Here is a 13,026-nt window from a genome sequence, read left to right on the forward strand (position 1 = left end):
TGTCGTGATGTCACAGCCTCTCTGAACACCCATCACACCGAAACAAAGGGAAGGAACGATTGTCACTGCCCATCCACATGGGTTCGATCCCCACCCCGTGTGCCCGGTAAAGTGGTGTTATTTAGCCCTGCATTTATGCCCTATATAAGACCCTTAATCCCCATGATTGACCTGTCTCTATAGGCTATATAGGGTAGACCTCTCCATCCAAGCTACAACTGTGGCTTGGTACACGGTCGTGACAAAGTTGTAGCTTGAGTATACGGTTGTTAAGTTGTTGCTTGAGTGTACGGTTGTTAAGTTGTAGCTTGAGTGTACGGTTGTTAAGTTGTAGCTTGAGTGAACGGTTGTTAAGTTGTAGCTTGAGTGAATGGTTGTTAAGTTGTAGCTTGAGTGTACGGTTGTTAAGTTGTAGCTTGAGTGAATGGTTGTTAAGTTGTAGCTTGAGTGTACGGTTGTTAAGTTGTAGCTTGAGTGTACGGTTGTTAAGTTGTAGCTTGAGTGTACGGTTGTTAAGTTGTAGCTTGAGTGAACGGTTGTTAAGTTGTAGCTTGAGTGAATGGTTGTTAAGTTGTAGGTTGTAGCTGTCGGTGCAGTATGAGCTAATATACACTGCCTCATTCTGCTTCATGTATACGTAATGTATACGTAATTTGCTTCGTTCTTCCCACTGTATGAATGTGTGTATGTATATATGTTTACATATGCACACCAATAAGTATGTGAGAGGGAACGAATTCCTGCTCCTGAATGTATGTATGTATATATATGTAATTCAGCTCCTGTTTGTATGTATGTGTATATATGTAATTATATATTTATGTATACTTGTATGCATATTTATATATATGTATACCGTATGTGCATTTCTGCATATGCATTTTAAATAATGTTCAAATTTTCCCAGAAAGATCTGCCTGGAAGCCATCAACTTTGAATTTATTTCAACACATTACAGTATTGTGGCTTGCTATCATTATCTTCAAAATCATTTTCATCATTCTCATCACCTTCATCATCATTCCTCCTCTTCCCATCTTCGTGGAATAGAGACGCATCAGTTCAGAATAAAGAGGAGAGTAGCATAAGAAAAACAAGATTAATGATCCTTAAAAACACATAATCAATTTACACTCTGTCATACACGCTATATACAGCGGTGTCATACTGCTTCATACAACTACAGTAGCGTCATACTGCTTCATACAACTACAGTAGCGTCATACTGCTTCATACAACTACAGTAGCGTCATACTGCTTCATACAACTACAGTAGCGTCATACTGCTTCATACAACTACAGTAGCGTCATACTGCTTCATACAACTACAGTAGCGTCATACTGCTTCATACAACTACAGTAGCGTCATACTGCTTCATACAACTACAGTAGCGTCATACTGCTTCATACAACTACAGTAGCGTCATACTGCTTCATACAACTACACCAGCGTCCTAATACTTCATACAACCAAGTGTAAAGTCCTTCCACTGAGTAATTATCCTTAAAATATGCCAAACAATCATAACCACCTAATTTCATAGGCCTAATTCCCATTAGGAATAAACATACACAGACCTCACTCACTCATCCGCTTTCTCATATACCCACACACATCCTGTCTCTCCCTCATCTTCACTACCCTCCTCATAACCTCATCCAAGCTCCAAATACTCACCAAAAAAACACACTTTCTCACATATATATATATATATATATATATATATATATATATATATATATATATATATATATATATATATATATATATATATATATATATTATTAAATATGACCGAAAAAGTAAGATTAATAATTCTAACACGAATTTTCTCAATCTTTCGTACATTTCTTTTCACTGTTGGAGGTAAATCAAAAATAAATTCTCCAAAATTCATTTTTATTTCTAGTCTGACGCGACACGAGCGCGTTTCGTAAAACTTATTACATTTTCAAAGACTTTAGTTTACAAATACACAACTGAATAGAACTTACGCATCTCCGATTTTATATCTACATTTTAGTGAGGTGGATGGGGTGAGGTGGCATTAATAGGGTATTAATTTCATCAACACAAGACAGAACAAGAGGTGGCATTAATAGGGTATTAATTTCATCAACACAAGACAGAACACGAAACAATGGGTATTGAATAGAAGTGTTTGTAGAAAGCCTATTGGTCCATATTTCTTGATGCTTCTATATTGGAGCGGAGTCTTGAGGTGGGTAGAATATAGTTTTTTCTTGATGCTTCTATATTGGAGCGGAGTCTTGAGGTGGGTAGAATATAGTTTGCACAACTATATTCTATATAGTTGTGCAACTATATATATATATATATATATATATATATATATATATATATATATATATATATATATATATATATATATATATATATATATATATATAATATACTGTACAGGCATGGGGACATGATAGAACCCTGAAGTACTTCAATGTTAATTTTAAAGCCACTCGCTATCACACTATAATCTCTGACACATGTGCTAATTCCTCCATTAAAGCTATTAACGGCATTTAATAGTGTTCTAACAGCTCCATAATGCCCAACAACTCCAGAAACTCCTCCTATTTATTTTATCACATGGTTTCTCAAATTCCATCAATGCCAAAGACATCCTCTAATCTTTCTAAAAATGATTTCTCCAGCAGCGGCCTTAATGCAAATTTCTATACAAACTAGTGGGTGTGAAGTCTCTTAGGAGAGCGCTGCTTGGAGAGTGACGTGGTGCTGGAAATCAGATCATCTCCCGTATAACCTGCAGACTTTGTATCTTCTTGGGAGGCTGCACCAAGGCGCCAAGGAGAGACCTCTTCACGCCGGTGCTGCTTATTCTGAGGGATTTTACTCTCTCTCTCTCTCTCTCTCTCTCTCTCTCTCTCTCTCTCTCTCTCTCTCTCTCTCTCTCTCTCTCTCTCTCTCTCTCTCTCTCTCTCTCTCCCCTTCCTATCCTACCTCTTCCGTCCGGGCTTTACAGGGTATCTCGCTCTAATCCCCTCCTCGGCCTCCTTTGGGACCTGTCTCATCTCGGCGTAGAGAGATCCAGCATCCTCTGGGCCATTGCTTCATCTCACAGCCCACTAAATTAGCCTGTAATAAATCAATACCATCTTGAGCTGAGCCTCCAGTCACAGGCGCTGAGAGAAGCGTTTGGAGCCAGACGGTGAGACGGAAGACACCAGATACCTTGATTTTTTTTTTTTTTTGCACATGAATTATTTGATTATTCCTCTTGTTCGTTCGTTCCCTTGTTAGTCCTGCGCTAAAAAAAATTCTCTTTCGAATTAGTTTTTTTCTCCTTTTCGTTTGACGTTCTCTTATTTCCACCTTACGTTGTTCTTTCTCGTTATCGTTACTCACTTATCTTTCTTATGCTATCTTGCTCTTTGGTTCTCCCTCAAGGCACTCCTTCCCCTTCTTCTCTTCCTCCTTCTACACTTACACTTCTTTTTCTCTCCCTGCTCCATCAAGGCTCTGTTTCACTTGAAGAACTTAAAGACAAATGCTGGTTTCTTAAAATGATTGGAGTCAATATATCAGGTTGCTGACCCGCCCTAGAACTGAGAACCTATCTTGAGATGGTTATCTTGAGATGATTTCGGGGCTTAGCGTCCCCCACGGCCCGGTCCTTGACCAGGCCACCAGACCCGAAAACTGAGGTGGAATGCCGGCTTCTAAGATCACATATTGGATGATCATAATCACAGGTAATGTGACCCCAGACAACACCAGTCCCAGTTTCAATAATTTTTATACTAAGATAACATGTAATCTGGCGTGAATGTCACCGTGAAAGACGTTATCTTACACTGCAGGTTATCACTGCACTTCAGGTCTTACCAATCAAGTGTCATGCATGTATGAATAGTTATCTGGTCTTAATCTAAAAGTGAGTTGATAGCTAGGATGCGCGTTCCAGGCTGCTCTGGGCCTCAGATGTCACCTTGGATATGTTGAGTGTTAGGTGTTCTCAGACACCTGTGAGTAGCAGGTGTGTATGGCCTGCCACTCACAGGTGTGTAAAGCCTGCTACTCACAGGTGTGTAAGGCTTGCCACTCACAGGTGTGTAAAGCCTGCTACTCACAGGTGTGTATGGCCTGCCACTCACAGGTGTGTAAAGCCTGCTACTCACAGGTGTGTAAGGCTTGCCACTCACAGGTGTGTAATCTGAAAAATATTCAGATTTTTCTTTCATTACCTTCTCATACCTCTACTATTTCCTCCTCCCCCCCCCATCCACCAATCATTCCCCAAAACTCGGTTAAAATCAAATGACGATATCGCGCATATTCCCTCCCCCCCCCCCTGCGTGTGAGACAACACCTGTGTCATATACGATTGACGGGAGATGTTTTTGCTATCTTAAGACATATGACGAGTTATTGCAAAACCTGTTATTGCAAAAACTTCTCAAACTCGCCAGAAATGAAGATTCATCAAATGTCCTGCCTCTCGGGCGCCCAGTTAGCTGTACCAACAGAGAGAGAGAGAGAGAGAGAGAGAGAGAGAGAGAGAGAGAGAGAGAGAGAGAGAGAGAGAGAGAGAGAGAGAGAAGACACAACAAGCCCAGGTAACGTCTTCAAGAGAGGTATACACATCTGTTAATGTGTATACAATGTAAGGTTCAGTTTTCAAAGTTACTCAGGTGGGGATGTTGATCATTAAAGTAAGGTACACAACTTAACACACCTGGGGTGAGGGAGGGTGTTAAGTGCATAGTGTACTTAACGTCATCTCATTCAGCAACGTTTCTTCCGTTGTTTAGTAAATGTTACTTACAAAATGTTGTTGTGTTGTTTAGAGAGACACTTGTGGACAGTTTCACTGTTTGTTGTTCTTACTTGAGGCATGTGGACGTGTATATATACACTAAACCACACATTGCTATAGACTCTCTCTCTCTCTCTCTCTCTCTCTCTCTCTCTCTCTCTCTCTCTCTCTCTCTCTCTCTCTCTCTCTCTCTCTCTCTCTCTCTCTCTGTCTCTCTCTCTCTCTCTCTCTCTGTCTCTCTCTGTCTCTCTCTCTCTCTCTCTCTCTCTCTCTCTCTCTCTCTCTCTCTCTCTCTCTCTCTCTCTCTCTCTCTCTCTCTCTCTCTCTCTCTCTCTCTCTCTCTCTCTCTCTCTCTCTCTCTCTCTCTCTGTCTCTCTCTCTCTCTCTCTCTCTCTCTCTCTCTCTCTCTCTCTCTCTCTCTCTCTCTCTCTCTCTCTCTCTCTCTCTCTCTCTCTGTCTCTCTCTCTGTCTCTCTCTCTGTCTCTCTCTCTGTCTCTCTCTCTCTCTCTCTCTCTCTCTCTCTCTCTCTCTCTCTCTCTCTCTCTCTCTCTCTCTCTCTCTCTCTCTCTCTCTTTCTCTCTCTCTTTCTCTCTCTCTTTCCCTCTCTTTCTCTTTCTCTTTCTCTCTCTCTCTCTCTCTCTCTCTCTCTCTCTCTCTCTCTCTCTCTCTCTCTCTCTCTCTCTCTCTCTCTCTCTCTCTCTCTCTCTCTCTCTCGTCAAGTCTGGACATCAAGTCAGTAGAGCATCTCGTTATAGGACATTCTTGTGTATGCCTCGCTGACTCCACTCTCCATCATGCTCCTCTCCCTCCATCATGCTCCTCTCTCTCCATCATGCTCCTCTCCCTCCATCATGCTCCTCTCCCTCAATCATGCTCCTCTCTCTTCTTGCCTGTCTCACTGTTTAACCTCCCGTTTCTGTCGTATAATTTGTCTCCCTTTCTCATTCTCTATTCGTCTGAGATATGAATATCCACCAAGCAGACACAGGCAGACACACACAAGCAGACACAGGCAGACAGACACATACAAGCAGACACAGAGTAACACAGACACACACAGCCAGATATACACACACACACAGAGACACAGGCAGACGTAGACGCAGACAGATGTCGTGATGTATATTCTTGTGATGTCAGCACTTATCATGGGCGCCTCTTAGCATCACTCTGGCCCGCAGATGCAGACTCCTGATTATCTCAGGACAGCAGGGAGTGACGGCCCCAGAGCCGCCTCCCTCATCCAAAACACCAACATTAGGTAATTACTCGCTCTCTTGCCGTCTCTTTCTGGCACATAATACTGCCAACAAAGTTTGCAACATCCACCCTGTGTGTGTGTGTGTGTGTGTGTGTGTGTGTGTGTGTGTGTGTGTGTGTGTGTGTGTGTGTGTGTGTGTGTGTGTGTGTACTCACCTAGTTGTACTCACCTAGTTGTGCTTGCGGGGGTTGAGCTCTGGCTCTTTGGTCCCGCCTCTCAACCGTCAATCAACAGGTGTACAGGTTCCTGAGCCTATTGGGCTCTATTGTGTGTGTGTGTGTGTGTGTGTTGTGTGTACGAGAAAACTGTGCTTGCAAGGATTTAGTTGCGGCCTTTTGATCCCGCTTCTTAACTGTCAATCAACTACTGGCATAGGTTCCCGGAGCCCATTAGGCTGTTATCATATATACATTTAAAACTATGTATGGAGTCTGCCTCCACCACATCACTTCTTAGTGTTTTCCATTTATTCATTCCTGTGTCATTATATTATTGATAACGTCCCTGTGGCTCATCTGGGTACTCAGTTACCCAGGTAACAGGAGTGGTAGAAACAGAGGTAGAAACACAGTTTCTACCTCTGTGTCCCCCCCCCCCCCTGTTCGAGTACCACTTGCATGTGAAATAATCTGTCCTTTTCTGCCCCTGCCATTTTCTCTGTAAATTTGAGCGTATGGCAAATAAGTTTTGCAGCATCGGTCATGGACGTGAGGAATGAAATTCCATCATTACTACTCATTTGGAGAATGTCATTTATTTTCCTAGTTTCTCTCAGTCATTGTCATGATTCGTAGTAACAGATAAACCATTGATATTAGTGAACAATCCACGACCTCACCTCTGAATCGTGGATACGGAAGTGAGGTCGAAGCAAACAATCTAGGGTTGTTTACCATAGAGCTGGTATAGAACAGCTTCGTTCCTTGGGGCGCCCCCCTGGGAGCTCTTAAGATGAGGCTGAGAGTCTTATAACACTTCTCGATTAGAACCAACATATCCACTCTAATCCCTTCGAGTGATCCTCATTGTCAACGATAACACCAACGATAACACACGTTCATTATTTACTACACTTCCTACAATAGCACGTGGTCATCCTTCACGATAACACCTATCCACCGCCAATGATAACACCCTAGTACATACCTGTACATAAGCGATAATTACAGGCAAAATAATAACCGGTTATCAGCAATGATAACATCGAAAATAATACTTTGGTATCGGCCTTGATAATCGCCGGCTTCACACTGTAATTGAAATCGACACTTATGAGGCTTTACGCTGCGGATTCCGTTCCTAGTTAATCATAATCATTTTCCAATTACCTTCTTTATGTGATGTGTGCGTGTGTTTACTCACATATTTGTGCCTGCGGGATCGAACTTCAGTTATTGGACACATATTTTCGGCTGGCAGTTGTCTAGTGCAATGTTTGTGAGTGGGTGGGTATGTTAGTGGGTGGGTATGTTAGTGGGTGGGTATGTTAGTGGGTGGGTATGTTAGTGGGTGGGTATGTTTGTGGGTGGGTATGTTAGTGGGTGGGTATGTTAGTGGGTGGGTATGTTAGTGGGTGAGTATGTTAGTGGGTGGGTATGTTAGTGGGTGGGTATGTTAGTGGGTGGGTATGTTAGTGGGTGGGTATGTTAGTGGGTGGGTATGTTAGTGGGTGGGTATGTTAGTGGGTGGGTATGTTAGTGGGTGAGTATGTTAGTGGGTGAGTATGTTAGTGGGTGGGTATGTTAGTGGGTGGGTATGTTAGTGGGTGGGTATGTTAGTGGGTGGGTATGTTAGTGGGTGGGTATGTTAGTGGGTGGGTATGTTTGTGGGTGGGTATGTTAGTGGGTGGGTATGTTAGTGGGTGGGTATGTTAGTGGGTGGGTATGTTAGTGGGTGGGTATGTTAGTGGGTGGATATGTTAGTGGGTGGATATGTTAGTGGGTGGATATGTTAGTGGGTGGATATGTTAGTGGGTGGGTATGTTAGTGGGTGGATATGTTAGTGGGTGGATATGTTAGTGGGTGGGTATGTTAGTGGGTGGATATGTTAGTGGGTGGGTATGTTATTGAGTTACAGCTCCTGAACTCTGACTCTTAAACACTACTTCGTTTTCTTAAGTGTTTCACTCCAGCACTAACACTCAAGGGTGAAGTTCTTTCTTAAGTGAAAGAAACTTTCTCTTTCTTTCACCCTTCCAATGCTCTTTCCGTTCCTTCCAGCTTCAACAAGGTGAAGCTTAGACACCTTCCTGGGAGCATTAAAATGCATTCCGAAGAGAATTCGATCATCTACTACCTGAATGCATTCACACACATACCCACCTGTGACTTATTCATCTTGGTTTAATTCCTAATGAACAACTTGTTCTTATTCACCTAGTTAGTGCCCTTAGTACTGTTGAATGTTTAAGTGCCTTGTATGGCTGCTGGACTTTAACCAAGCTCAGTGCAAAGTTATGAGTACAGGGACAGGATAGACGCTTGCAAGATGCTTGCAACTATACAGAATGAATGTAAGACAAATTTCTGCATCACAGTGGTACGTTTTTGGTGATGCTACATTGATCTGTAACCGCGTGTGCGCGTGTGTGTGTGTGTGTGTGTGTGTGTGTGTGTGTGTGTGTGTGTGTGTGTGTGTTTATGTGTGTGTGTGTGTGTGTGTTTGATGTAACCTGATGTAAGGAATATCTAATGAGAAGGAGTCTATTGGTTAAATCATAATTCCTCGATGACGTATTGACAAGTGAGGCACAGAGATCGATGCGGGGGAGCACCACCGTAACACAAAACAAACACACCATAACAAAGAGACACGCAGGAAGAACAGTCACCCTCTAACATAGACTTAAAACGAGACACAGAGGCACGTAGAGAGAGAGAGACAACAGCGACTTAACCTCATCAAACACTAAACGAAGGTGGCAGAAGTCTAGACTGCCTAAGAGTTCAAGTTCAAGTATGTTTATTGAGACAAGAAAGAAATATATCTCAAAGGGATAGAGTAGCTTAGGCTATTTCTACCCACCAATGTCTAAGAGGTGTGCCATATACATGGAGAAGAGATGCAAGAGAATCGCATCAAAGAAAACTTTCAAGAAGTCAACAAGACAAAAAATTACAGATTGTTTGAGAGAGGGGCGGGACGCGTCCTAGAGTACGCTCTTGCCTTTGTACCCAAATGGGCCATTAGAGGTATTGGAACGAATTTGTTCATGTTTAGAGTACTTAAGATATGGAATAAAGTAGGGATTAAGAGCGGTGGAGGCTGACTCCATACACATTGTGTAGTGGTGGAGGCTGACTCCATACACATTGTGTAGTGGTGGAGGCTGACTCCATTCACATTATGGAGTGGTGGAGGCTGACTCCATACACATTATGGAGTGGTGGAGGCTGACTCCATACACATTGTGGAGTGGTGGAGGCTGACTCCATGCACATTATGGAGTGGTGGAGGCTGACTCCATACACATTATGGAGTGGTGGAGACTGACTCCATACACATTGTGTAGTGGTGGAGGCTGACTCCATACACATTGTGTAGTGGTGGAGGCTGACTCCATACGCATTGTGTAGTGGTGGAGGCTGACTCCATACACATTGTGTAGTGGTGGAGGCTGACTCCATACACATTGTGTAGTGGTGGAGGCTGACTCCATACACATTGTGTAGTGGTAGAGGCTGACTCCATACACATTGTGTAGTGGTGGAGGCTGACTCCATACACATTGTGTAGTGGTAGAGGCTGACTCCATACACATTGTGTAGGGGTGGAGGCTGACTCCATAAATTTAGTCTAAAGATTGAATCGGACAGAACAGTTAAAACTGACGTTTAATCTCTGATGCTTGTGTATACCTCGTGACAGACAGACAGACGGCAGGAATCGCCATGCAAACTGACAGGAAGCAGACGGGAACACAAAATAGAGATAGAGGTCCTGGGAAACTCCCCCGGACATACATATATAAAATTATACAAGTGTGCTGTACCAGATTTAATATCCCAGGCGAGGACCACCGGGGTAATCTTTTCTCTCAGCTTCCTCTACCACGTATATTTTTCTCGCGTCTGCTGTTCCAAATTTCCTCAGTCTTTGATGGCGGGAATCACCTTCGTGTTGTTGTTGTGTGAATTTGGCCGTTGTTACCGTCTCGGGTTCACAGCTCCGAACCAACAGATGGTTCACAGCATTAGAGCCGTGAACCATCTCGGGTTCACGGCTCTAATGCCTTCGTTCTGAGGCATTAGAGCCGAGGTGAGTGCGCGAGGCTTGGACATATTTAGAGTCGTAATGCGGTTACACAATGACTTGCTGTGGATGAGACTGCGAAGTCAGAGTAGCTCTGTGATTGCTGTGGGCGAGGCTGCGAAGCCAGAGCAGCTCTGTGATTGCTGTGGGCGAGGCTGTGAAGCTAGAGCAGCTCTGTGATTGCTGTGGGCGAGGCTGCGAAGCCAGAGCAGCTCTGTGATTGCTGTGGGCGAGGCTGCGAAGCCAGAGCAGCTCTGTGATTGCTGTGGGCGAGGCTGCGAAGCTAGAGCAGCTCTGTGATTGCTGTGGGCGAGGCTGCGAAGCCAGAGCAGCTCTGTGATTGCTGTGGGCGAGGCTGCGAAGCCAGAGCAGCTCTGTGATTGCTGTGGGCGAGGCTGCGAAGCTAGAGCAGCTCTGTGATTGCTGTGGGCGAGGCTGTGAAGCCAGAGCAGCTCTATGATTGCTGTGGGCGAGGCTGTGAAGCCAGAGCAGTTCTGTGATTGCTGTGGGCGAGGCTGCGAAGCTAGAGCAGCTCTGTGATTGTTGTGGGCGAGGCTGCGAAGCTAGAGCAGCTCTGTGATTGTTGTGGGCGAGGCTGCGAAGCTAGAGCTGCTCTGTGGTTGTTGTGGGCGAGGCTGCGAAGCTAGAGCAGCTCTGTGATTGCTGTGGGCGAGGCTGCGAAGCTAGAGCAGCTCTGTGATTGTTGTGGGCGAGGCTGCGAAGCTAGAGCAGCTCTGTGATTGCTGTGGGCGAGGCTGCGAAGCTAGAGCAGCTCTGTGATTGTTGTGGGCGAGGCTGCGAAGCTAGAGCAGCTCTGTGATTGCTGTGGGCGAGGCTGCGAAGCTAGAGCAGCTCTGTGATTGTTGTGGGCGAGGCTGCGAAGCTAGAACAGCTCTGTGATTGCTGTGGGCGAGGCTGCGAAGCTAGAGCAGCTCTGTGATTGTTGTGGGCGAGGCTGCGAAGCTAGAGCAGCTCTGTGATTGCTGTGGGCGAGGCTGCGAAGCTAGAGCAGCTCTGTGATTGCTGTGGGCGAGGCTGCGAAGCTAGAGCTGCTCTGTGATTGTTGTGGGCGAGGCTGCGAAGCTAGAGCAGCTCTGTGATTGCTGTGGGCGAGGCTGTGTAAATCCAGATCTCACCCCCGTGGACCTTCCTAATAAGAATTCAAGCAAGTAACATGCGCACAATCGAGTTTCTGGCGTTGTGGCAGCAAATTGATGAATTTTACTTTCATATATCAGAGCTCAACCTTTCGAACCTCAACCCATCAAAGCTCAACTCATCAGACCCCAAATCATCAGAGTCCACCCCCCATCAAAGCCCAACTCATCAGAGCTCAACCTAAATGAATCGCAGACGTATTAGAACCAAATTCTTCATAGCAAATACAATTAAAAAAATGAAAGGGACGTGTTGGACAAAGAAGTGATTGAAGGTTATTATGTATACACTATCCACAATACACTTAAGTGTAAATACGGTAAGGAAGGCGAGATTAACGAATCATAGCATTATACAGCAATGCATGCGAAAGGCAGGGCTTATGAGCTGAATATCAACCCCTGTAAGCACATGTAGGTGAGTACACACACACACGCACACACACACACACACACACACACACACACACACACACACACACACACACACACACACACACACACACACACACACACACACACACGCACGAGCAGCAACAATCGTCACGAACAATCTCACCTCTGAGATCAATTTTAAAACCAAATCTCAATTTACTGTTTTTCAAACCAGCGAACTGCAATACCGTCCGCCCTGCACATTCAGTTAATTACCTAGAACTTTCTGCCTACATAAACCACCACTTTCGCTTTCCAGATCAGCCCCCTCACCCCCCCACACTCCCCCCTTAAAAAAAAAAACAATCACATATACCCAGTTCCATTGCTTCAGCAACCCATTACCACCATTCTCCATGGCCAAAATAAGGGCGAATCAAATTTCACAAACAAAAATGGGCGGCAGCGGACCTTACGCTAATATATTCTAATGCAGGCGACACGCACACATATATTCAGTCATTTTATTACGGGCAGGAAACACGCCTATTGCAATTCGTGTTGGTGCGGTGTCCTGGGGGGCTGGTGACAGGGGGGCCGGCAGGCAGGCAGGGGGGGCCGCCGCCCCCCCTCTCACACACGTGTCCGGCAATAAAGAGGGAAAACAGACTTGAAGTGAAGAATTAGTATGCTGGTATGTTTTTATTGCCGTGTGAAGCACTAATGAATAGTTGGCGGTGCTTAGGGGGATGTGGGATGGGGTCCAGTGGTGGTGGTGACCAGTGGTGGTGGTGATGGGGTCCAGTGGTGGTGGTGATGGGGTCCAGTGGTGGTGGTGGCCAGTGGTGGTGGTGATGGGGTCCAGTGGTGGTGGTGATGGGGTCCAGTGGTGGCGGTGATGGGGTCCAGTGGTGGTGGTGGTGACAAGGTCCAGTGGTGGTAGTGATGGGGTCCAGTGGTGGTGGTGATGGGGTCCAGTGGTGGTGGTGGTGACAAGGTCCAGTGGTGGTGATGATGGGGGTCCAGTGGTGGTGGTGATGGGGTCCAGTGGTGATAGTGATGGGGTCCAGTGGTGATAGTGATGGGGTCCAGTGGTGATAGTGATGGGGTCCAGTGGTGGACTTGGCGTCGTTCTAGTACAATTACTCGACACTCTGAGAAACGGTTGAGAACATTTGAACATTTG

The 13,026-nt window shown here is 45.1% G+C and overlaps 1 protein-coding gene across 1 annotated transcript in view; it reads right to left on the reverse strand.

Moving 5' to 3' along the window:
- Positions 1 to 13,026, reverse strand: part of LOC123744944 (uncharacterized) — a 231,224-nt gene that overhangs the window by 184,854 nt on the left and 33,344 nt on the right. The window lies entirely within an intron of this gene.

Source organism: Procambarus clarkii, chromosome 57, assembly GCF_040958095.1.
Source record: "Procambarus clarkii isolate CNS0578487 chromosome 57, FALCON_Pclarkii_2.0, whole genome shotgun sequence".
Classification (NCBI taxonomy): domain Eukaryota; kingdom Metazoa; phylum Arthropoda; class Malacostraca; order Decapoda; family Cambaridae; genus Procambarus; species Procambarus clarkii.